This window comes from Ambystoma mexicanum, chromosome 1q (assembly GCF_040938575.1).
Source record: "Ambystoma mexicanum isolate Mex_15411 chromosome 1q, UKY_AmexF1_1, whole genome shotgun sequence".
NCBI lineage: Eukaryota > Metazoa > Chordata > Amphibia > Caudata > Ambystomatidae > Ambystoma > Ambystoma mexicanum.
This window is the reverse complement of record NC_090922.1, coordinates 596,769,477-596,793,245: the sequence shown is the minus strand read 5'-3', so window position 1 is coordinate 596,793,245 and position 23,769 is coordinate 596,769,477.

The window sequence follows — 23,769 nt, the reverse complement described above, 5'->3', positions numbered from 1 at the left end:
TTGGTATTCTCTGTATACTTTTAATGTAACCTGTATTTAAGATTATGCGCCCGGATTGCCCATGGGCCTGGCTGCGCTTTACAAATAAACTAAACTTTTCCTTCAAACTTCAAACTCAGAGTTTACAGGGAATGTCATTTCCCGGAACATACTGCCCAGCCTACTCTTGCTGCCACCCTCTGGGGCCGGGGCCTAGACAGTCTTCTGCCTATCAGTGGTTAATCTGTGCAGTCAGTGCAGTGCATGTGGGCATTGCTGGAGTCGGCCACCCAGAAGCAGCATCACAGAGTCACTACTGTTGACATTCATCTGGGGCTGCAACCTGAGAGGGTCCCCTCCAACCTATGAAGGGGGCATCTGTCAGCACCTGCTCCTGAAACATCAGGAGAATGAATGACACTTCTGCTGTGGCCTTTGCATTTCGGTCCACCACAGTCGAACTTGGGCGAATCACAATGGGCATTTTCAAGCTTTACATTAGATTTCCTATTGACTGAGCCCAATGAGCTCCTTGCGTCCACTGCAGCGTTCCCATCTTCAATTATTATTGACTACTGCAAAAGCCTGTGTACAGAGGCCAAACCTGTGTTCGGTGGAGGTTTCCCATCATTGTGTTTGTTCAATTTCCACTGAGCAGCATTTTCTTGATCAGTGATGTTGGTGAGAACATTTTCGTTCCATTCACGCTTGTTTTCCCTTTCAAGGGCTCTTTTTGCATCTGTCATATTTATTCTATGGGCTACAGAACTTGATTGTTGCATCGCCCGTTGGAAAACTGTTTCCCGAGCTGTCATATTGGCCCTATTTTTTCGTCTGCTTTCAGAATTGTTTTCACGTTGACTTCCCCTTTGTTGCTCACTCATATTTTTCCAACATATACATTGAGCCTCATTTCTTCAGCGCTTAATGGTTTCTGCATCTACATGTGTTAAAATTCTCTCCGGATTCATTGTGGAGTAGTGATATGCTGTAAATACCTGTATTTACAGAAAGCCCTCTATATGGGGAAAAAAATGTAATTTATTTTGTTGGAGAAATAGTGCTTAATGAAATGGATGTCTGTTTACATGTTTTTTTACATGTTTTTTTGTTACATGCATATATTTTATTAGTTTAATATTTTTGTATTAGTGTAATATTTACATTGTCGTAGGACGTTATCATTGGAATACAGAAGATACAGTAGGTTTTCATTCGCAGAGTAGGACCACAATATATCCTAAGGCAATAGCTCTCTCTAGCAGTGACAACAGGAGAAACGGGCAGCCTCTTCGGCGCATGACTGCATCGGAAACACAAACACCTGGCCTTTTATTATATTGTATGAGAATGCAAGAGGGAAAAAACAGAAAACGGCTTTATTGCTGCTAAGCACTTTCTTGCTGGAGCAAGTTACCAATGCAGATGTGATCAGCTCCCTCCACCATACACGTTGGGAAGGCCCTGAAGGCCCTAGCAAACATCTTGCAGATTGGTGATCGCTCCACTCAACTGTACTTCTACCCGTTGTAGTCACCATCCCAGCAACCTCTGCTAGCATGGCTTCCAACCTGTAACCCCCTGGGTGTGTCGCCTATTTGTACAGAGCATAAATACATACATTAAGAGCAACCTTTTAGTTTGGGCCACTTGGTGGTGCGTGAGCACCACCTATAAGCAGAAACTATTGAATGGGAGTACAGGTAGGGGGGCGAAGACATGCGAGGAGCGACACACAGCTTGTGAGTGTTGTTTGGTCATTTACCTGGCCATTGACTGCCCATGGCCATTCCACCCACTACCTGCCCTTCCTGCCCAAAACACATCCTCCTGGAATCTTGATGAGCTTGCTCTATCAAGCAGTAGCATCAAACGTTGGTCTCCCACTGTTTTTTCTACGCCGTCTTCTGAGAGCTAATGGCTTAATTGCAGCTATAAATGGCTACTGGTGTAACTAACATGTTTTAACCACGTGTGCTTCCAGCCACTATTTTTTCCTTCCATTGTCCTGTTAAAAATAAGCAACAAGGCTAACAGATTTACCTTGAGGTAGGCATTTGACAAGTACTGACATCAAATGCCCAGGTAATCGCTCCGTTTTCCAGCTGTTGCAATGTTATGGCCAGGTAGTACCTTTACATCAGTGCCTAGCAAATGCCCGTCACATATTTAAACAGAAGCCCGAACTGCTGACTGTGGCAATGCTTGTTTCGAAGTGCTTCCATCGTCTGATAACATTCGTGTTGTTGAAACATGCCCATAATCCAGCCTATACTATTCTGTGTTTCTGTTGAAAGAAAGCCTCTCATCATTACAGGGATTATAACTGCACCAATTAACTGAATAATCATTGTGAAATGCATTACACCGAGTCTCCGATGCTTGGAGAAATCCCAGTGCACACAATCACAACACTGTCATTCCTCAACTGGCCGGACGCATCAGCTAGGCGTCCAGCTGTAACTCTACTCCTGCCAAACACAACGCCATGGCTACCCCGGCGACACAGCAAGGGGAGCAGCAGGGTGCTGCTGTAGAAATGAAAGGGGGGGTTTCCAATACCAGAGAAAGTCTGGTACCACACTTGTCAGGCAACATCATGACTTTATGTTATGTTAGCTTTTTACAGTCCAGCGTTCTTCCACGGTTGGCTCGCCATATGTTATCGCTTGCAGCTCCCATCAACCCCAGCCAGCATAGCCAATGGTGGGAGGTCATGGGAGTCGTAGTCCAAATCTGGAGAGTAACAGGTGGCAGACCCCTGCTTTATACTGTGCCAATTCAGCACCCCCATATTGTGAGAGGTCCGTGGTGAAAGAAACTATGTGGCAAATCTAGGCACACCATCCAACCTCCATGAGGCACGGCAGGCTATTCTAAGGGAACGTCTGTCACGAGGAGAGATCTATATGGTTCTACGTTATTTCGCCACCGTATTTTTCATCGTGGGTTTTTTCATTGCCGTTTTTTTTCGAAAAACTCATCTTTTTTTTTTTATTCCCTTACACCCACAACCATATATTGAATTTTTTAACCCCCCCCCCAAAAAAAAGTTTTTTTTCGAAATAAAAACGGCAATGAAAAAACACGCAATGAAAAATACCGCGGTGAAATGCGTGTATACCGTCTATATATATGTTGATGTTGTGCTTAGTGCGGAGTAAGATGTCTGTGGTTTTCGCAGCAGTCTGGCTACTTAGTGAGAGCCCCCTAATGGTCACATTAGTCTAATGCCAGAGCAAGCTCTAGTGAGTATGTGTACATTGGTCTGATGACGCGTTGAGATTTCTCACTAAGTGATATATGTCTAGTTTTCACATTAGCAGGGCACTGTCCTAATAAAAGTGAAGGGACTCATAGTAACAGGGAGTGAACATACCGGAAGTATGCAAAGCTCATTCAAATTGCATTTACTAATTGAAGAACGTCCAGAGAACAAATGCGCACTTGCATTTCAGAAAATTTATCATAAACACCCAAAAAAACCAAGAAGAGGACCTTTTCGCAGAACGTTGCTGGCACATTATAAAAGATGCAGGCCTTTTAAATCCAAGAATCTATTCTGAGATATTTCCTGCATACCAAGGTGTCAATAGGAGACATTTGGTAGTCGTTTCTATCACAGTTTCATGTGGTCTAGTCAGCAGGTGGGTTTCTGGCTTGGGAATCAGCCAGCCTGGATTTTAATCCTGGCCTCCGTTCTAGTGTAGCGGCTACACAACCTTGCTCAATTGTGTGTAGTGAAAAACAGCCGAAGGGGACGGCGTGTGTCGTTTGAACAAAAGTGAGCAGGCGTGCCGCCCGCCCACCTTAAAGTACCCTGGGCTTCTGCCTGCAGATTAGTCTGAGTGCAGAGGCCTATGCCCGCATGAGTAGCTCATCTCTTCGAATTCACAGGCTCAAAGCTGCACATAGCAAGTTCGAGGTTCGGCAGAGCCACCTCGGTCGCTCATGATGCAGAGGTGGTAAATAGCGTGTCATTCAAGCAACAGCACCTGTTAGTACAACGCTTCGAAATAGGAGACTGGGCACGGAGCGCTGTAGGCAAAGTCTATGGGCCTCATTATGAGTCCGACGGTAGCCGTGCCGGTAAATACCGGCATGGCTGCTGCCAGAGTCATGAATTTATTGGCACCTGGCAATGGGGACTTACCGGGGCATTCATGCCCCGGCGGACCAGGTAAATCCCTTTGCCAGGTGCAAGTAATTATGACTTCCCATTTGAGTCGGCCGGATGCACCGGCACCATTCCTAAATGGTGCCGGTGCATCCGACGAGGTCTGCCGAACTCGTCGTACTTTGCCGGTCCGGTAACAACGGTGCCGGTAGCAGACTTGTAATGAGGCCCTATATTTCTAAGGGATGAAGTCTCTATTTTTCCGCATTGATCTGATATCAGATCAGATTCCTATAACTTTTCACATTGGTCTGATATCAGAAAGAGATGCTTCTATGTTTTCCTGCTGCTTTGCTAGTTTCTCTATGGGAAAATGAACAGGAGTAGGCTGAAAACAGTTTTTTGCTTTCGTAATAACTTTTTGATTTCTAAACAAGTCTTTCCCATAATTTCCAGTTTTGGGGTGACGAAACGTTTGTTTGGGAACTGTCATCCAACTGTCATCCAAATCCATCCAAGTCAAAAGGTATTAGCAATAGAATTTGGGGATTTCCTATGGCTCATGTACTCACCTTAACTATAGGACAGCGGTCCGGCCAGTACATTGACAGTCCGGCATATACTGGATGAGACTTTAAAATGCCAAAATGTTAAAAGAGCATTAGAACACTGGGGAAACACCCATCTCCACCTGAGCAGAAATGCTTGACCATTAGCACACTATGGGCCTGATTCATGGAATTATGAGCACGGTTCAAAGTGACTTTGCACTCAAAAAATATACTTTGCACTGCTCTGTGAATCTGGGTATTTGTTGGCAGTGCAAAGGCACTTTGCACCAGTACAAAGTCACTTTCACTGTGCTAGAAATTCCATCAATCAGGCCTTACACATTCGTATGAGCATGGTCTAATGACCTATAATGCCCGATAAGATGTGTGGAAGCTGTTTAAACTGCTAGCTGCCCTAAACATGAGGCCAGGTCACTCCAGCCATAACTAGCATCAAGAGCACAGGCACCCACTCATAAGGTTGAAATACACACACTCGCAAACAGCAGGAACCTCGTTAGGTGCTCTAAAATCAGGTATGATTGATTTTGTTAGTGGTGCACATTGTGACGAATGACCTTCCGGGGCACCAGTGGTCCAGGGATGAATATTGGTTTCTAAACCATCAATTAGCCCCACACCTTTAGTACACCAAAATGGATCAGAACAGATTGGAACACAAGTCAATTATAAACCTCCTTGTCCAATTTTGGTAACGTGGATGGAACAACAGGCATATCTCCGCAAGGTCGTGGATCGTTGGTTAGTGCAATACAGCGAAAATACAATTATTACCCAAAGATAAAAGGGACTGTCCAGTCAAGGTTGTATACAAATATCTACTTTATTATTATTATTACAACAGACAGTTCTAGCGCATTGCAAAATACAACCCACACTGTAACACAGAGGACAGACAGTTTCAAGAAGGAAAGGGATGCACTCTGGATACTGACAGGAGGGTAGTCGGTAAAGCAATCAGTCTTAACTGTTCAAGGTTATTTGGTTTCAGCACCATGGGAGCAAGGGGTCGTAAATTTCACTAGGGGCCTTGGGAGAAGGACCAGGGGGACAGAACCACAATGTACCTGGTGCTTGAGATGTTCTTGATACTCGACAGCGTCGGTTCCAGGACACTTTGCAGCTCCTGCGACAGAGTTCAAGACGGGAGACAGCTGCGGGTATCAGGCGGCAGGCAGTTCGGCAAGCAAGGCTGGATGGATGGCTGCAGGCTGGCCTAAACAGCAGCTCGGGGTCAACAATTGTTGTCTCACTGCTGGTTGGTGGATCTGGAATGCTGGCCGAGGCATCTCGGACATCTTTAGTGACTGCAGCGTGACAACAGTCAGTGGTGCAGTCAGTCACGGTTCGATGGATGCTAGTTGATGCTTGTGCGGCACTCCTCCGAGCTTCTTCGTATGACTCATGGCGTCCTTTGAAGACGGATGGGCCAAAGCTGAGGAGAGTGGTTGCAGGCAACATACTTGTCCTTTGTTCAGACACTCTCTGGCACGTCCCACCTAGGACACTTGCTCACAGAACCTAGCAGGGCATGCTGTGTGCTATCTGGGTACCGGTGCTGGAGTTACTGGACGGGTCATCTGAGTCCGGTATCTCCCTCTGTTCCCTGGGAGATGTTTAGGGGAGGGATCTTGTTTCCCTCTTGGAAATCCTGGCCTTCCTTCACTGGCGGAAGATGTAAGGTAGACCGTACCTTCAGTAAGGGTCCAATGCTGAATTCTTCTTTCCTGCTTCTGGTGAAGTCTTCAGATGATCTGCTAAGTGAGGGGCTCAGCCCTCTTTTTAAGCCAAATGGGCCCCAGTGATTAGTGCAGGCTAAGCCTACCCCATCAACAATCTTCTGTTATGTAAGAAGCCAGGACCAGAGTGCTTTGCAACAGGAAAGGTAAGAGGTGACAACATGTACTCCTAAGTCCCACCCATCTTCCTGTCTCTTGTAGATCAAAGTGTCTCTCTGGTTAACTGAGCCTTCTGTGGCTCTTGATCAAAGCACAGGTCTCCCTTGAAGTTTGCGATGAGAGCAGACTTTCTTTCTCTGTTAAATCACATACTTCTCCCTCTGAAAGGGGTCCGCTCTGCAGGGGTTGCCTATGGTAAATAGTGGACCCAGACATGCCATTCACTGTCCTTCATACAGAGGGGTGGGAGCTAGCTTCAAGGTGACACAATGCATATCAAAGAGGGGTTTGTTTTCCTGCCCATTGCTAAGTTCTGTGACCAGGCCTATTCGCAGGCCTGCTTCAATTAACTCTCATCAGTATGCGCCGCCACTACACAGAACTTGGACAATAGCACAGAGCGGATCCATGGAGCCTTTGATATTTAATTAGGCTGGCCATGGGAGGAGAAAGGTGTTGTCCTTCACCTCTGGATGTTTTTGTGCATCCGTTGCTGTCACCTGTCAAATAAATGTGACAGGGAGGACTGCGCCTATAGGCTGTGTCCCCCAGAGTACACTGGCCTATGTGTTTGTTGTTCAGCGAGCATTAGAAAATGTGTGGGGTTTAGCCCCACACATTTTGGGAGGTTGATCTCCCATAACTCATTTTTATTTTCAAAAAAATCAAAAAGTCCAAGTGAGCATATATTCCCTGTGCGGATGGTCGAATTCCTCACAGACACGGAATACTAATTCTTGATATTTGAAGTCAAAAATTGGAACCCGGTCAGATTGATTTGTCCAATGAATACATTAGCCTGTGCCTCTATTTTTATGTTACACATCTACCCTACTGGACTGATCACCCTGGCGAATAGTGATTATCCCTGACGAAGGCTGGGTCAAGAATCTATTAGGTCACTTCAGCCAACACCTAAGTTGGCTTGTATTTACCTCACACAAAGTAATTAAGACAGCTCGTTAGGAGAAAGGGTTGACTTTCCATACACATTCTAAATGCCACATATGTAATTGAATCTGTGTCAGGTCAACACCTTCAGGGTAGACCATGAAATTGAGTTGAAGTGATTCCTGCATTGTGTCTTCTCTATACCTATGTGATGTATGTGGTTAAAGGTGTTTGCATTTTTTTTGCACCGTGATTGTTGTCCACTGGGGTGGTATAGGAGATTGGTGCTGAGGGCATTTACGCACATTCATTTATGACCAGCGATTTCATGTGCTTTTTAATATCTGTTTAGCAATGCCAGCTCGAATGCTCTTTGAAAAAAGATCCTTTTGAAACTCATTTTATAACAAAAAATGTCTCTACTGTATTAATTGTTATTTATAAGTGTTGTTCATAGATTAAAGATGCCACACTGTATTCTAATAATATGAAGGATTTTAAGGCTAACTTTTTGTTGTAGTTTTACTGAGTACCCCGTTCGGTCCTTAGATTGAAGTAATTTTCTTTTTTTTTTTTTTTTTTTAATTTATTGAATATAGTTGAAATTACATCAACTTTTTCAATTTATAATAAATAGCAAAATCCATAAACATCAAATCCAAATAACACAAATATTCATAAAAGATTACAAAACGCTAAAATATCATCATACACATTTTTTTCAGAAAGGGATAAGCAAAGAACTCTTCATTTCATTCCATATTCAAGGCTTTTAAAAAATTGATGGTTGCAATTCTTATACTCATGCATTCAGTGGCTGCCATGGCGATCCATCTATTTCTAGGATCAATTTGTGCAAAATACGCAAAGTGGTTAACAAAGTGCAATTTTCTTAAAGTAGATAGCGCAGGACAGTTCAATAATAAATGTTGTAAAGTTTCGACAATCGTTATATTTTTGCAAAACCTACACCAGTTAAGGTCAGAGGGGATTTGCTTTCTTTTTGTTTTAACCTCACGGGTGGGCCAGATGTTAAACCGCAACCGAAGAATGGCCGTTCTTATAGCAGCAGATGGTGCCAATGGTGCCAAACGTAAATAAGCAGCTGTGTCTTTATAACGCTTGGGACCAAAGATTGCAGAGTCAAAGTCTTTGTAGGTTAAGCACTGAGATCTAGTATCAATCCAGTCCATCATGTACACCTTCTTCTTGGCTTGCTCCGGATGAAGTACAAGAAGCTCAAGCGATATGTCAGCGTTCACCATAATTGATTTTTGAAGACCAATGTCTCGGAAATTTTTCTGCGGAGCTAAGCAGATAGCTAGAAATGGAAGATAGTGTGGAGTTATCACATGGGGCTAACAAACATTTGCGAAATAGGGCACATAGACGCCAGTTATATATGGCAGTTAGAGAGGTTAATCCCAATTCATAGCGTATCAGCACACCAGGGATACACTGTGGAAGATGTAAAGTTGCACGCCAAAACTTGGCTTCTAGTAAATTGAGAAAACCTGGGGGAACAATTAACGTTTCTAAACCATAAAGGATAGTTGTTACAACATTCTGATTCCAATATGTAATGGCAGCTTTGATAGAGAATTTGCCATATTTAGAAACAATTACTCGAGTTTGACAGATTGCCGTGACTAGCTTATGTTTAATTTTATTCAAATGCGACTCTAGCTTTGGACAACCATCAAAAGTTAGGCCCAAGTAAACGTAATTTGGTACCATCATTATGGGTATTCCCTCAATTTGCCATTCTAACAAGTGTTTACGTAACCCTTTCGGGACATACGTGACAATTTGTGTTTTTCCAGTGTTTACTAATAGTTCATTTTCTTTAAAATATGAGCATAGTGCTGACAAAAGATTACGTAAACCACTGGGAGTTTTAGACACTAAAACAAGATCATCCGCATACCACAAGGCACAAATTTTTACACCGTTCAGTTTAGGAGCATCAGTTGTTATTTTGCTAAAGATCCAGCGTACGTCATTAATAAAAAAATTAAACAGGGCAGATGCTAAAGTGCACCCCTGTTTCAACCCTCTAGATGTTGGAACTGGGGATGAGAGGAGACCCTCAGAATTCAATCTCACATAGACCTTAGTGTATGAATGGAGGGCAAAAATAATATCAATAAGAGTTGGAGGACACTCCGCTTTGAGTAACTTATCTATGAGTTTTGGTCTTGAGACCGGGTCAAAAGCGGAGTGGAGATCTATAAACGCAAAATATCTGGCTTGTCTCTTGTTAACTGCTTGTTGTCTTATAGCATTTAAAGTGATTAAATTGATGCCAGTACCTAAACCTGCAACAAAACCAGTTTGTGCTGGGTCACATTGATTTGCTTTATTTGACCAAACATTAAAATCTCTTAATACCAACCTAGAGAATATTTTGCCTGGAACATCCAGTAACGTTATTGGACGATAGCTTTTCGGGTCCATTCGATCACCTTTTTTATAGATCGGAATGATCACAGAAGAGCGCCATGAATCAGGAATATTTTTGGTTTGTATGATGTGGTGGAAAGCATTGTTCAAAATTAGTGCCCATTCTGTTATATTTTGTTTGAGCATTAAATTAGTAAGACCATCCAGGCCTGCTGCTCTAGATGAAGAAGATGATTTGATAAAATCTTGAATAATAGATCTTGTACAGTACAGAGCCCACCCATTTATAGAGCTGCTGCTGTACCTATAGCCAGTCATCTTGGAGTCATCATATAGAGTAGCAAAATGTGTGACCCACACTGATTCAGAAACTCCATTGAGTTGTATATGACCTTGGGGTGATGTATTACATTTGTTCAACAAATCCCAAACCAATGCAGAGTTTTTGCTACGACAAGCTACCAAAAAGTGTTCGCTGTCTATTTGGTACATAGTTGCTCGCCTCATGCGAACCCAATTTCGATATCTCGATGCAGCAACCTTAACTGCCTTAATTTGATCGGTCATGGGGAGTTTACGATGATTTCTGATCTCTCTTCTGTAAGCCTTTTTTCCTTCACAGAGAGCTAGATCAAACCCATGCACATGTCTTTTAGGTAATTTACTATGAGTGGGATAAAGATTCGCAAAAGTGCTTAACACGTCTACATACGAACCAGTCTTATGTAGCCGTTGGTTGTCTAGAATAGCACCATTCAAGGCTAGTAATTTATTAACAGACCATTTGAAGCGGTTTTTACCATTATTAACAGATACAGATTGATTATAGTAAGATGCAGTTTTCAAATGATTTTCAATTTCGACCGCCCAAAATAGTGCTAAAAGATGGTGATCACTAGATGACTGTTTTACTATGATAAATTTGGTGGTATTCGTAAAGATGCTATTGGACATACAGATATAATCAATTGTAGATTTTGAGTTGCCTCTCTCCCAGGTGTTCATTGGGGGAATGTCACCTATAATCGCACCATTTGCCATCTTTAAATCGTGATCTTCCATATAGGAGATCCATTTTGCACCCTCACGATTCAACTTTCTAGTGTGCGAATCAAAGCAAGAAAGGTTCAGATCACCCATAAGTAGGATTCCAGAGATATTTTTTTGTGCAGAAATGTACTCGAAGAAAAGAGAAAGCGTATCATAAAAGCAGTCATCATTGATTTCTACCGGATTTCTGTAAAGATTAATAAGTGTGTATATGTGTGAATTAAAGGAGATTTTAATCAATTGCATAAATGTATTTGGTGCTTTCCAGGGAAATATCTTTAAACCCCTACTCACTTTCACTGCAACTAACAGTCCAGCTGTAGGTCTACCTTTATCAGCTTGAACTGCTGGTAGCAGACTAATCTCATGGTCATCCCATATAGGGGGATTTACTAACCACGTTTCTTGCAATGCCACTATATCATAAGTGTTCAATTCATTGTTTATAGTCCACTGCAGGTGAGAATAGCCTCTGGTATTCCAGCTGGCAAGTGAAAGATCAGTAGTGGGCATAACTGCTTGTAGTTATAAGTGAGGATTACAAGATGCTCTGGGGTCTGATGAAGAGTCTTTAGTGCAGAAATTGCAGGCACAAGATGATACAAGGGTGGTACCTATGACAGATTTATTACCATCAATCTCCTTAGATTGCTGACGTGCTGGATCTTGGGCTAATAAAAAGCCAAGATTGAATAGATCCATTCTGGCGTTCCACAAAGTATTACGAACAATTCCAGACTTTATCCAGAGTCTAACGATGGAATGATTTTTGTCACAAAGAAACTCAACTTGATCCAAATCAGTGGAGGAGATGGCATCTAACCCCTCAATATCTCCAAATATATTTAGAACACTAGCACGACATAAGTCGTATTTTGGAAAGGACCCATCGCGACACTTCAAAATTAAAGTGTGGAATTGATTAAGTTTCTTTGAAAATGCAATGTTATCATCATTTATGTAAGGTTTGGTGCCATCATTACGTAAATCAGAATATCTCTTATTGTTTTGTTTTGAAAGATCTTGAGGACAATTCCTATTACAATGAGAAGGTTTAGAATTCATACAAATATCTGATCTGCTTGAAAGAAGTGAACCTTCATTTTGGGTATTATGAGAGGGGTTATGTGTTTGAAGGGGTTGATCAATGGTATGTGAAGCTTCGGGCAACACCTCAGAAATTCTTTTTAGTAGATAGGAGTCTACAGCAGCTCTTAAGGAGCTTAAACGGTCTTCAACTCCCACTGTAGAAACGGCAGAGGGAGGTAACTTACTAGCAACTGTGTTAATGACATCACATTGAGTAGGTAATGATGTTTGTACAACAGGAAGGGATTGTTTTATTTGTATATTATCAAGCTTGAATGTTAACAGATGTACCAACTCATTCAAGGGATCATACATAGGAGGCGACCTTGAGACTTCCTTTAAAGCAACTTGAGAAGATGGAAAGTTGGCTGGCATAGCTTTAACAACAGGAGAATTTTCGGCTATAGCGGCTAATTCGCTATTCGTAACCATCTAAAGGGGCAGTAGCACTGTGAACAGCAATTTCCATCACCGCCAGAGTTTTTTTATTTCTTTGTGTAGCTTTGGATGAGACAGTTTTGTTTTTTTGTTGTTCACTAGTAAAGATCCAATTTTTCGTTGGTTTTGGTTGAGGCCCCCCTTTTGTTTACTGGCGGCAGATTGAACATCACTCTTCACAGGAGAAGCCACACTGATCCAGGACTCATTATTTTTTGAGGTCACAATTTCCTCCACACATTCAATCGGACGGATAATTTTAGAAAATGTTGGCAATACTGGGGTTTCGAGTCAAATTTTCTAGATGTGAGAGACGTTGTGTAATGGGTACCCCAGAGTATTCATTTGAACCTTGATGGGATAATATATGAGATTCTAGATGAACTACTCTTTGTTCCAGGCTTCCTAATGAAAGACTTTTAGCACATTTAAGTGAGGTGTCCTTCATCCAATCACTTATATGGTCTAGTTTAACAGTTTGAACAGCTTTCTTCTGATCTAAAGAGTTGAAAAGCTTAAATAGAGTTGACATAGTAGTGTTAATGGCCCCCAAAGTAATTTCTAATAAGGCAGGATTAGCCGAGGTAGCAAAAGATTGTTGTTTCCTGTCAGTAGTTTGACAGCGGCGGGGGGTCGGATGCAAGAAAGACACCTCCTCGTCGAGTCTTATTGAGTCCATGGAGCACGGTTGTGCATAGTCAGTCATTATAGAAGCTCTTGAGCTTTCTAAGTCCCTGCAGTCAGGAGAATTTTGACAGGGAGGAGATGTGGATTTATTTGGACTGGCATATCCCACGTCTTCAATAATTACTGAGGCCAGCGAGACGTTCTTGGTCTGAATTTCACGTGCTACATTATGGCTTTCGATTGTCATGTCTTCAATATGAAGAGTCGACTCTTCTAAAACAGTAGCAAAGGTTTGAATGGATCTGATAGGTTTAATAGGAAAATGGGGTACAGTTAATAAAGTTTGATCCGAAATAGTAGAACTCAAAGGGCAAGTAGAAGCCTCGTTGTTAATGGTGGGATATTGATTTGGAGGTTCACTACCTGGACAACAATTAGGAAGCTGTGGATTCGAAGAAACCTTAACAAGAGATGCCAAGTTAATCGGATCAGACATTGCTATACCACCTGACTTTGTCTCATAAAACTTACGAATGTCAGGTTGAGTGGGAGTTTTATTAATTGGGGTTAAAATAATATTTTTCTTAGAAATACGAGTTCGACTTTTGGTCTTTTCCTGTGATTTTGGGATATTTTGGTTCACAGGTGTCTTTGAAAGCAAGGCTAGATCCGTTGAACTAGGCATAGAACTTGGAGAAGTATCCATGGGGTCTCTAGTGATCTCCGATGGCATGCCTGTTTTCAGGGTAAACATGGAATGATTTATTACAAAACGTTAAAAGGCGATGTAATTTTCTCCTTTGATAAAAATGTAGGGCACCAAACTCAAATAGCAATAAGAGCTGATAAAATTTCAACCACACATCAATTCGGAATTTAAGCGATTAATGTTAGTAGGTGCAGCGGCAATAAACAGTACCTGAGGCAGGGTGGTGGTATAATGCCACCATCCGCCAAACAGCCGCTCAACAGCCGGTGGGCTTGATGCCACAGGGCTTATCGCCGCAAGGGTCCCTTCAGCTGGTTCAAATGGTGTTCCAAAGTCACGTGATTGAACATGTGAGCAACACGGATCCTGCCTCCTCCTGCAAACACGTGACCAGAAGCAAGAGCGCGACTCGCTCGCAGTGCCACTGGGAGGTGAAAAGTACTTGTGCAGCTTGTGCACAGTTCAGGGAACCAGTTTTAAAAAACACACGTTCTTCCTGGACAGAACGCAATGCACCGCTCGTGCGCCTTCCGCCGGCTCAAATGGTGTTCCAAAGTCACGTGATTGAACACGTGAGCAACACGGGTCCTGCCTCCTCCTGCAAACACGTGACCAGTAGCAAGAGCGCGACTCGCTCGCAGTGCAACTGGGAGGTGAAAAGTACTTGCGCAGCTTGTGCACAGTTCAGGGAACCAGTTTTAAAAAACACACGTTCTTCCTGGACAGAACGCATTGGGTTTTTTAATGTTATACTAGGCAGTCCATGCCAGGATCAGCAAGAATTCAATGTGGCCAGCGAGGAGAGGTCTTTTTGAGAGCAGCAAGAACTCCAGGAGCCACTGCGGTGTGGCACAGCAGGACCTGTATTGGTACTGAAGTGAGCAATAAAGGGCCTGCGACTCCTGCAGGGCGGTGCAGCACTGACTGTAACCTGAGTGGTGGGCTCTCCTTGGGTGGCTGTGGGTTAGCGATGGCGCCTGTTCCGTGAAAGAGTGTTGGCCTGCTTTTACTTATGGGGCAGAAGAGTCAAGAGAAGAATGAGGGTTTTTATTATCTTCAGTGGGAAAAAAGTATCTATATATTATGCCATGGAGTTTTCGGAAAATTTGTTATCTCAATACCTTTCGAAAGATAGCATGAAAAATTTCAGAATTGTACCTTAATGGCTTCATAGTTAATTTTCTTTTACTTTGATCGCGTTTGGAACAGCGTATAACATACGGCTTAACCAAAGGAAAAACAAAACTGTCAGTCAAAATGCCTAAAAATTGCCCGCTATGATTTTCCCAATTTTTGGCATGTGTCTATATTTCAGCAGGAATTGGTGCACTGAAAAAAAAGTGTGAATCATAGAATTGGGAAATTTTGAGATATTAACATTTTAAGATGTATCTATATATCATGCATGCTGTTAGGGAGAATGCTCATTTATGGCTGATTCCCCTCACCTAGTGAGTCCCTCAGCAGCTTTGCTGGATTTCAGGGGTTTATTCTTTCCACCTGGTAAGAGTGTGAGCCCTTTTTCCCACTCTTACATGTGTTTTGCCTCGTGTATTTCTACTGTTTGTGTGATCTTGGGCTCTGAAGCTACACCACTCCATGACCCCACTTTTGTGTGTGTTACACAGCACCTTCCGTGCAGTGACACAGGGTTGTCTTTGAGACTTCCCTCTGACTCAATTTTTCTGGGGCTGACTACTGTCCCCCTGAAACAGGTAAAGTTGCCATTTACTTTATGTAGGCATTTAAAACTGCAGACCCAGTACACCCCATCTTACATGGAGTATTGGAAAGGGTTAATTTCTATCCCTTTTTGTCTGTACCTCTCTAAATTTTATTTTTCTCTCTTAACACTAAGACTTGGCTGGTGGCAGTGGTATATACCCTAACTTTTCTACCAAGATTATACTATATAAACGTGATACTGTTTTAGGCTATTATATTAGCCTTGAACTTAAACCCGCTTGACCAAATACTTTTTATTTCGGCTCCGGTTGGGTTTTATCGCCATTTCTTTTTGTTAAAGTCCTTCTTGTGTTTTATTTTGCGCGGCAAACCAGGTTTGCCTCCTTTGTTTGCCGACCTTTGGCGGGCTTCTGTCCAGAAGCCCTCCTTTAGCGTCTCGGTGTCTAGGTGGGCTGAATGTGAGGTAGGGGTGTAGTCACCCCCTGCACATGGTATCCTTGGAGACCCAAGTCGCACTTTGTCTTGATTGGCTGAGGTGGTTGTCTGGGCCGGACAACCCACCTGCTGAGTGATTGTCAGCCAGGCTGTGTGTATGGGGGATTTTGGCATAAAAGGCAGGACTCTTGATCTGGAAGTCAGAGTCGCCACTGGAAATGCAAAGAACCTAAGAGAAGCAGAGAAGAAGACGGCTGCTGCAACTCCCGAGTCCCGGTGAAGCCCTGCTGCAGTCCTGAGCTATCTACCCTTCAATGACAAGAGAAGATCCAGTCTGGAGTCTTCTTCCCTTGAGCCTGGTAGGATCAACCAGCTCACCTCCCACAGGCAGAGGATCCTCTTCCTGGTCGAAATCGCTGCACACAGCTGTAGTGGTCCGGATAGCCATCTGAAGAGCCTCTCCTGTTTTAAAGAAGCACACCTTTTATTCACTGTTGCTTTTGCTGCTGCTGGCTTCATCCCTGGGTAGTGCAGATCACTCCAGACGTCCTCCTTCTTGTCCCCACGACTGAAGCTTCGGGAACCGTGAGTCTGCAGGAACTACAAAGAACAACTGCCGTGGCACCAGCTCTTGTTCATACGAATAAGGTACTTTGTCTGATTTCGAGGAACTAGGGTGAACACTTTTCTCCTCACCAAAGGCTTGTCCTGATCTTCCTTCCCTCTTATAACTTTTGCTTCCCTTTTGAAAATATCTAAGTACTCCTGGCAATCTCGATTCGTGAACTGTTCTAACCTTGTGATCCTCGACAACAGGACCCCTGTCCCATTGACACTGGCGCAGGCCTATTGACTTTTATCTACGTTTTAGAATGTGTCTCTTAATTCTATCTGCCTTGACAAAAGTATTGTCTATGATTTTTATCCCCAACTCTCTTGTGTTAATTCATGTGCTAAGTGTGTTTGACTGTGGTAACATTTCTGTTTGCGGGTACGCTTCTCTTTCGTAAGACTGAACTGTCATTACTGTCAAAAAGTGATCGCATGATAACCCCTGGTAACGTCTTTGTTTCACAACACCAGTCTGTCAAATCCAAAGGTACTTACCTTGAATTGTTCTGCACAAGGGGAATTGGTTGTGTGTAGTGTATTTTGAAGTGTGGTTTTAATTTAATAGGAAGTGAAGTAGTTTGTGAACAGGTGATCTAGAAATAAATGTACTTTTACTTTTTAACCAGAAACCTTGAGTCAGTGTTTGCTTGAGTCACAGTAATTGTAGTCCTTTGTGTAATCTCTACTACTGCTCATTTGTTCTTGGGATAAGTCTGTCTGCTCCACCACTGCTACTGTGTAGTACAGTCTTGTACCAAAGGTGAAATTGTACTACCACCTGTAGTGTTAATCTTGTGTAGTGGTCCCTAAGGGCACTGCCCATGATTCTGCCTAACACTGGTGTACAGCAGTGGGATTTCTCAGTATGGTGATTACACTTAGAGTGCTGCTATTACCTTGGGTCAACTAACCACAAGGCTAAACACCACTAATTCTGTTAACTGAAAAATCATGTCAAATATGGAAAACTACAGTGAAGAGAGTCTCTTAAACTTTATTGCTGAGGTTCTGAGAACCATGTGTAGAGATAGGAGCCTCTCTGGTAAAGGAAAAAAAATCTGAACTGGTTGCTACGTTGTTGGGAAAACAAAGTCTAGGGAGTGGGTCAGAAGGGCCTACCCCTCCAGCAAATGTGGATACTGATGTTTCTGATTCTGAGAGTGGTCCTTATTAGGAAACCCTACAACTCCCTTACCTGCTCAGAAAGTACAACCTGTGTCCACAGGGACCCCCACAGGTCCTACACTCACTCCTTTATTTATTGCACTTGAGAAAATTAGACTTGGATTGGAAGTGAAACGTATTGATGCACAAACTGCCATTAAACATCAAGAATTAAGGCTCAGAGAAATGGAGATGGCTCATGCTTTAGAGATGAAGAAATTGTCTGTAGAAAATGCTTCTCTCCCAGGATCTTCTAGGTCTTCCAGTCCTAAGAGATGCCAAAGGAAATGATTGGTATGTATGAGACTAAACTAGATGTTTTGGATTGGTTAGCAAAGTTTGAGTACAATCATGGGATTCAGGGTATCTCAGGCAATCAGTTGATTCCTTTGCTTTTCTCTAGGCTCCCCCCCTGTTGCAAGTGATGCTGCCATGGAATTGGGGAAGGTAGATAAGCAGGATTATGAGTGTGTGAAGCTAGCTTAATAGCTAGATTTGGGAAGACCCCATCCCAGTACCTTAAGAGGTTTAGGACCCTCAAAAAGCATGATGGTACCGCTTGGGCTACCTTGGTGTGTGACTGTTTGAAAAACTTAGATGGTTGGGTTAAGGGTTACAAAGTGAACACTGATGAAGGTTTGAGGAATCTTGTTATGTTGGAGTCAATTTATGACACCTGCTCTCCTGAGCTTAGACAGCACTTGGCTTATTCAAATTAGATAGATCCTAAGAAATTAGCTAAGGCTGCTGACTTGTGAGTTGCCAACAGGGCTACTCACAAGGATTCTGGGGCAACTCAGAAAAAGGATGAGGGAAAGCAGCCAAAGAAAGATAACAAGGAGAATTCCAATAATTCCAATCCAAAAGAGGGCCCCAAACAGAACCAGGGTAAGCCAAAAGGGAAACCGAATCAGGCTAGTGTATCATCTGGTGCTACACCAGGTGGAGGTCAGAGTAAGCCTCCATTCAATAGGACATTTGGTAAATGTTTTGTTTGTGAAGCTACTGACCATATGAAAGGGGATCCCAGGTGTAAGGGTAAACATTCAGGGGTCCACACTGTCTCCTTAGCCTTCTCCCAGGTGGAAGAAGTACCTATGACAAGTGGTAACTTTCAGTTACTGGCTGATGAACCCATGAGAGTCTCAGCTAGTGTTTCTTTGGTGTTCATGGGTCTTTGGGAACAACAGAACATATATGTCTATAACTCAATCCCAGATGAGTATTACAAAGATAATGTTCTTGTGAATAGTCAGGAGACCGCTGCCATCAGAGACACCGGAGCCAGCATAACTGTGGATGATGAATGTTTTTTCAAGGTAGAGGATGTTGCTAAGGCACCCAAACACCTAACCAAGTTAGCTGGAATCCCTGTGCAAATGGTTCCCCAGTTACCAGCTCTCATCCAGTGCAATGACATGACTGTCAGAATACCTGTTAGTGTGCAAAATAATGTACCTGGGAGAGTCCTGTTAGGTAATGACCTTAAACCTCTTGGAGTTGTGTCTATACCCCCAGGCCTCCCAGTAAAAGGATGCAGGAGCTCACAAGGTCTGCTAGGGAGAGAACCATGAGAGGCTCTCCTGGGGACTTGATAGTAAAAACTATCACCCCAAGTCCACAGGTCTTACTTACTGCTATTGCAAGACAAAAAGAGACAAAGGGGAAACACAAGTCTACCAGCAAGAAAACAGCAAGCACCCCTGTACCTACCAGGACATCCCCAAGACTGTCCAAAGTCACACCTGTGACTACGCCACCAGCTGAGGCTGAGTGTGAGGTTCAACCCTGTATAGTTACACCAGATACTGAGGACTCAGATCTGGAAGAGGACCTTACTCTAGTTGGAGATCTTGACCCTGTTGAACATCCTGAGCTGCAATCTTTACTGGTAGAAGGTGGGCCCAACAGGGCAGACTTCAGCAGAGGACAAAGAGAGTGTCTACTCTTGAAGGTCTTTGCCTACAGGCAGCTACTCAGCTCAATGGGGAAGATCCTGGGAAGTATAGGTTGCACTGGGAAGATGGCCTCTTCTACAGTGAACCGACTGGGTCAACCCCTGGGGACTGCAAAATACTTGTAGTACCCCTAGTGAACCGACTCCAGTTCCTACAGTTAGCCCACGAGATACCTTTGGCTGGTCACTTAAGTTTTAAAAAGACTGAGGAAAGGCTCTCTCTTTACTTCTACTGGCCTAAGATGGGTTCAGAAGTAGACAGGTTCTGTAGGGGCTGACACACTTGCCAAACCTCTGGCAAGAGTGGAGCCAAGAATGTGGCACCCTTCGTGCCTCTCCCAGTGGTGGGAGTCCCTTCTGAGAGTGTCGGGATTGACATTGTTGGTCCTCTTGACCCTCCTACATCTTCAGGTAACAGGTTTATCCTGGTCGTAGTAGACCATGCTACTAGATATCCTGAAGCCATACCTATGAGAACTGTTACGGCTCCGGCTGTGGCTAAGGCCCTACGTGGTATTTTTACCAGAGTAGGTTTTCCTAAGGAAGTGATATCCGACAGAGGATCAAATTTTATGTCCCACTACATGCAAGCTATGTGGAAAACCTGTGGAGTCACTTACAAGTTCTCTACTGCCTACCACCCACAAACCAATGGATTGGTGGAGAGGTTTAACAGAACAATGAAGAGCATGATAGGTGCTTTAGAAGAACCCCTTAAAAGAAAGTGGGACCTTCTACTGCCATGCCTTCTCTTTGCATATAGAGAAGTCCCTCAGGAGGGAGTAGGTTACAGTCCCTTTGAACTTCTCTATGGCCATCCAGTACAGGTCCATTGGCCCTGATTAAGGAGGGGTTGGAGAGTGCGCCTTCCCCCAAGCCAGTCAGAGTGACTGACTATGTGATAGGTCTCCGTAGGAGAATGTCACACATGATGGCAGCAGCAAGTGACAACTTGAGGCTGGTCAAGCTCTGGTCAAACATTGGCATGACCAGAAGGCTAACATGGTTGAGTTTACTCAAGACCAGCTTGTTCTTGTTATGGTACCCACAAGGCAGGGGCCTTGCAGGACAAATGGATAGGACTGTTCAAAGGTGTGGGTAAACTTGGAGAGGTGAGCTATCTGGTGGATTTAGGCAATCCTAAGGAGGCTCCCAGAGTCTTTCACACCAACCGTTTAAAGGCTTATGTCTCTAGACCTAAGATAGGAGGTTTGCTTCTAGCTTCACCTCAAGAGGAGGCGGAGAGTGAACCTCTGCCTGAGCTCCTCAGAGGCTTACCTTTAGATGAACAAGTGGAAGGAGTTAATCTCTCTTCCAGTCTCACATCTGACCAGCAGGATGAGTGCAAATTACTGTTAAACCAGTTTGCCTCCCTGTTCTCACTTTCACCAGGCTTGACCCCTTGGGGCCAGCATGATATCCTCACTGGTCACTGTTTGCCTGTCAAAAGCAGGGGGTACAGAATGTCAGACAATGTAAGGACTCATATAAGGAATGAGGTCAACATGATGCTTGATCTTAGGGTTGTAGAACCCTCTACTAGTCCATGGTCTAGCCCAGTTGTACTTGTACCAAAGGCAGGATCCAAGTAGTGAGATTCTGCGTGGACTATAGAGCTCTAAATGTTGTCACACAGACTGATGCCCATCCTTTACATAGGACAGATGAGCTTGTGGATAAACTTGGTGCAGCCAAGTACCTTAGCACATTTGACCTAACATCAGGCTATTGGCAAATAGCCCTGACAGACCATGCCAAGGAGAAAACTGCATTCTCCACCCCAGCAGGCCTCTACCAGTTTAAGGTAATGCCTTTTGGACTAAAGAATGCACCTGATACATTTCAGAGGATGGTCAATCAAGTTCTGAATGGGATGGAGGACTTCTGCGTGGCATACTTGGATGACATTGCAGTGTTCAGCCCTACATGGAAAGAACATATTGATCACCTAGGGTATGTTTTGCGCAGGCCAATCTGACCATAAAGGCAAGTAAGTGCCAAATTGGTCAGAGCAAAGTGGTCTACCTTGGACATGAGGTAGGAGGAGGTGAAATAAGGCCATTGCCTAGCAAAGTACAAGCTGTACAAAACTGGGCCACCCCTACTACTCAAACCCAAGTGAGAGCCTTCCTAGGTCTCACTGGATACTACAGGAACTTCATAGAGAACCCATAGCTTCTCCCTTGAATGTCATCTCCTCTCCAAAATTCTCTAAAAAGGTCAGATGGAATGAGGAGTGCACTCAAACATTTGAAGGCCTGAAGAAAGCCCTTTGTCAAGCTCCAGTCCTAAGAGCTCCTGACTACCACCAACCCTTCATTGTACAAACTGATGCTTCTAATGCAGGTATAGGTGCAGTCCTTAGTCAACTCAATGAGAAAGGTAGGGAACATCCCATTTGTTTCATCAGCAGGAAGACAATGTGGGCAACATTAGAACGTGAATGTCTTGCTATTGTGTGGTCACTGAAGAAGTTTAGACCATACTTGTATGGATCTACTTTCATTATTCAGACTGACCCCCAACCCTTGAGATGGCTGATGCAAATGAAACGGCAAAACCCTCAACTACTAAGATGATCAATCTGCCTGCAAGGGTTTGATTTTACCATTGAGCACAGAGCAGGAAGTCACCACCAAAATGCTGATGGTCTCTCTGGGATGTTTATAACAGACTAGAGGTATGAGATCCATCAAGGAGTGGATTAAACCCTCCTGTCCCTTAGTCTGGGGGGCGAGTGTTAGAGAGAATTCTGGCTGCTCCGCTACTGCTACCACTCTAACTGTGTAGTACAGGCTTGTACCAAAGGTGAAATTGTACTACCACCTGTAGTCTTAATCTTGTGTAGTGGTCCCTAAGGGCACTGCCCAAGATTCTGCCTAACACATGAACAAAGGCAACAAAGTGTTTTGTTATAGAAAAATCAGAACAATGTATGAGATGTTTAGTAGAATAACACACGTGATATGATAAACCACACACCTACCAATTTTGAGATATTAACGTTTAAAGAATTATCTATATTTCACGCATGCCCAGAATAAATGTGCATCTTCTATTAGAACTGTATCTATTGGCGTATGTATGTACATTACACACATCACACCAGAAAGCTTGCATCATGTGCACCTATGACACGCGCACCTACAAGGCATTTGAGTTTCACAGTTCATATATTACACCATTACATCTCCTGAAAACCCACATGAAAGCCAGGGCTGGCCTTAAGCCAGTTTTCGGAAGATGTACAATGCATGCGAACTGTATCTAGGGGCATATGTACGTACATTACACACTTTACAAGAGAAAACTCACATACAAGCCAGGGCTCACTTTGATTAAAATGTTCACCACATGTAAGGAATGGATATTTAAAACGAACTGTACAAACAGGCATATTAGTTTCAGAGTTGAAACATTACTCCAGTGCATCCAGGTCTCCTATAAACTCACATGAATGTCAAGGCTGACTATAATGTTAGTTTTGAGATGTACGTAATGTGCACAAACTATACAAAGAGGCGTATGAGTTTTACATATTATACATTATGCAACTTAAACCTCCTGAAAACTCACATGACAGTCAGGGCTCACTTTGATGTCAGTTTTCACCAGCTGTAAGGAATGGACATTTAATGCGAACTGTACAAACAGGAGTATTAGTTTCACAGTTGAAACAATGCTCCAGTACACCCAAATCACATTAAAATCGTTTTGTTTTAAGTTTAAAATTTGTATTAAATGCAAACAGATATTCACAAAACACATCACATCACTTTCACTATAAAACAAAATGCTACAAACCAAAAACAGGGCGAGTTACCATGATATTTGATTTTAATATAATATATTTTTCAAGTTATTGTTATTTTTAATGTGTATTATGTTGTTACCTTTTTGCTGTTTTGTAAAACATGTTTTAAAATGTATATATCGGCTCCCAGTGATGTCATCCTATATCCCTCGTACCGTAGTGGTTACTATTTTTCTTTTATCTAGCAGACTTTGGTTAGGTGAAACCCCTCTCCCCTATTGGCACTGGGTAAAATGTGTGCGTCACAAACTGGACTGCGCATGCAAGCAGAAATCACTGAGTGCAAGTTTTCTGTCTACCTAGGGGCAGTGGGGCAAGGCTGTGAAAA